Source organism: Schistocerca serialis, chromosome 5 (genome assembly GCF_023864345.2).
Source record: "Schistocerca serialis cubense isolate TAMUIC-IGC-003099 chromosome 5, iqSchSeri2.2, whole genome shotgun sequence".
NCBI lineage: Eukaryota > Metazoa > Arthropoda > Insecta > Orthoptera > Acrididae > Schistocerca > Schistocerca serialis.
Window position 1 is genome coordinate 632,035,911 of NC_064642.1, and position 3,260 is coordinate 632,039,170.

General features: G+C 49.2%; 1 pseudogene; it reads left to right on the forward strand.

The window, feature by feature from the left end:
* Positions 1–445: 445 nt before the first annotated feature.
* On the forward strand, positions 446–563 carry LOC126482588 (5S ribosomal RNA; annotated as a pseudogene).
* The last annotated feature ends 2,697 nt before the right edge of the window (positions 564–3,260 follow it).

Here is a 3,260-nt window from a genome sequence, read left to right on the forward strand (position 1 = left end):
GACTCTGCCTCGGCCAGCAAGGTCGCCGGATCTCTTCCAAACTGATAACAAAATGTAAAAATGTATGTGAAATCTTATGGGACTTAACTGCTAAGGTCATCAATCCCTAAGCTTACACACTACTTAACCTAAAATATCCTAAGGAGAAACACACACACGCATGCCCGAGGGAGGACTTGAACCTTCGCTGGGACCAGCCGCACAGTTCATGACTGCAACGCAAACTGATAACGTTTGGAGCCCTCCAACCAGCTCGGAATTGTGACAATCTAACGCGCCAGTTGGACAGAATATGACACGACGTCTCTCAAAAGGACATCCAACAACTCTGCCGATCAATGCCAAGCCTAATAACTGCTTGCATTAGGGCAAGAGGTGGACCAATGCGTTATTGACTTGTCTTGAGTAAATCACCCAATTTTTCAGAAACTGTAATCATTTGTTTGGCAACGGCCTTGCCGCAGTGGATACAGCGGTTCCCGTCAGATCACCGAAGTTAAGCGCTGTCGGGCGTGGCCAGCACTTTGATGGGTGACCATCTGGACCACCATGCGCTGTTGCCGGCCGCGGAGGTCTCGCGGTTCTAGGCGCGCAGTCCGGAACCGTGCAACTGCTACGGTCGCAGGTTCGAATCCTGCCTCGGGCATGGATGTGTGTGATGTCCTTAGGTTAGTTAGGTTTAAGTAGTTCTAAGTTCTAGGGGACTGATGACCACAGCAGTTGAGTCCCATAGTGCTCAGAGCCATTTGAACAATTTGAACCATGCGCTGTTGCTATTTTTCGGGGTGCACTCAGACTTGTGATGCCGATTGAGGAGCTACTAGATAGAATAGTAGCGGTTCCGGAAAAAAAGAAAGCTATCGTAACGACCGGGAGAGCGGTGTGCTGACTACACACTCGTATCCGCATCCTTAACTGAGGATGACACGGCGGTCGGATGGTCCCGATGGGTCACTTGTGGCCAGAAGACGGAGTTCTTATTTACTCCTTTGTTTGTCTGTACATGTACGCACATCTACCGATTTCCTTCTTGGTGCGTTTTTTTTTTAGAATATACACTCCTGGAAATTGAAATAAGAACACCGTGAATTCATTGTCCCAGGAAGGGGAAACTTTATTGACACATTCCTGGGGTCAGATACATCACATGATCACACTGACAGAACCACAGGCACATAGACACAGGCAACAGAGCATGCACAATGTCGGCACTAGTACAGTGTATATCCACCTTTCGCAGCAATGCAGGCTGCTATTCTCCCATGGAGACGATCGTAGAGATGCTGGATGTAGTCCTGTGGAACGGCTTGCCATGCCATTTCCACCTGGCGCCTCAGTTGGACCAGCGTTCGTGCTGGACATGCAGACCGCGTGAGACGACGCTTCATTCAGTCCCAAACATGCCCAATGGGGGACAGATCCGGAGATCTTGCTGGCCAAGGTAGTTGACTTACACCTTCTAGAGCACGTTGGGTGGCACGGGATACATGCGGACGTGCATTGTCCTGTTGGAACAGCAAGTTCCCTTGGCAGTCTAGGAATGGTAGAACGATGGGTTCGATGACGGTTTGGATGTACCGTGCACTATTCAGTGTCCCCTCGACGATCACCAGTGGTGTACGGCCAGTGCAGGAGATCGCTCCCCACACCACGATGCCGGGTGTTGGCCCTGTGTGCCTCGGTCGTATGCAGTCCTGATTGTGGCGCTCACCTGCACGGCGCCAAACAGGCATACGACCATCATTGGCACCAAGGCAGAAGCGACTCTCATCGCTGAAGACGACACGTCTCCATTCGTCCCTCCATTCACGCCTGTCGCGACACCACTGGAGGCGGGCTGCACGATGTTGGGGCGTGAGCGGAAGACGGCCTAACGGTGTGCGGGACCGCAGCCCAGCTTCATGGAGACGGTTGCGAATGGTTTTCGCCGATACCCCAGGAGCAACAGTGTCCCTAATTTGCTGGGAAGTGGCGGTGCGGTCCCCTACGGCACTGCGTAGGATCCTACGGTCTTGGCGTGCATCCGTGCGTCGCTGCGGTCCGGTCTCAGATCGACGGGCACGTGCACCTTCCGCCGACCACTGGCGACAACATCGATCTACTGTGGAGACCTCACGCCCCACGTGTTGAGCAATTCGGCGGTACGTCTACCCGGCCTCCCGCATGCCCACTATACGCCCTCGCTCAAAGTCCGTCAACTGCACATACGGTTCACGTCCACGCTGTCGCGGCATGCTACCAGTGTTAAAGACTGCGATGGAGCTCCGTATGCCACGGCAAACTGGCTGACACTGACGGCGGCGGTGCACAAATGCTGCGCAGCTAGCGCCATTCGACGGCCAACACCGCGGTTCCTGGTGTGTCCGCTGTGCCGTGCGTGTGATCGTTGCTTGTACAGCCCTCTCGCAGTGTCCGGAGCAAGTATGGTGGGTCTGACACACCGGTGTCAATGTGTTCTTTTTTCCATTTCCAGGAGTGTATTCAATGTTTCAGTTAACCCCAGTGTTGGTAACAGGAGCCTACCGTTATTTCGTCGATTTTGATCTGTTTCGCGATTATTTCTGCCTGTTGCCTTTGTGTTCTGCTCATAATTCGTGGATATTATGAGTTGTATCTGTAGTGTGTACTCAGCAAAAAAGCAAGTTCAGTTCTCCTGTCTTAATTGAAGCCGTCTGGGCACTTTGCTTCGAATTATATTTCTACGCCTTTGTATAGATTTTAAAAAAAGGCAAGCTGTGTACACTGCCGAGGATTTCTGTTTTTTTTGTTTGTTTTACAGATGTTCTTTTTTACTGGGTTGGAGCCTGATTTATGATTTAGAAGTATTATTTGGGCTAGCTTGCGGGCGCGAAATGTTAACTATATTACCATTAATTGAAACTAGTTGATCGTTGTTTCTTAAATTTTTCTGCACATCTGTCATGGTTGCTCATTTGTCTTATAGTGTTCTTTAACTGTCGTTCATTACCTGCTATGAGTTGATAACTATACGTGTACTTATTGTAGTATATTGCTGAGTAACTTCTGCTAATGGAAATGTTTTCCTCTTTGTTTTTAGTTAATACTGTCTTGATAGACACAACCACCGGAGTGAAATGAAGCTTGAAAGTTTACTAGCTTCAGCTAAATTGTTCAGTTTCTAATTCTAAAAGTGTGCTGTTCATTTGTTTTCATTTATTGAAGTTTCTCAGTCTTACTGAAGACATGCTAAAGAAATACACACATATCTGCAGTACCATTTTTAAATAAATAAATAGCCA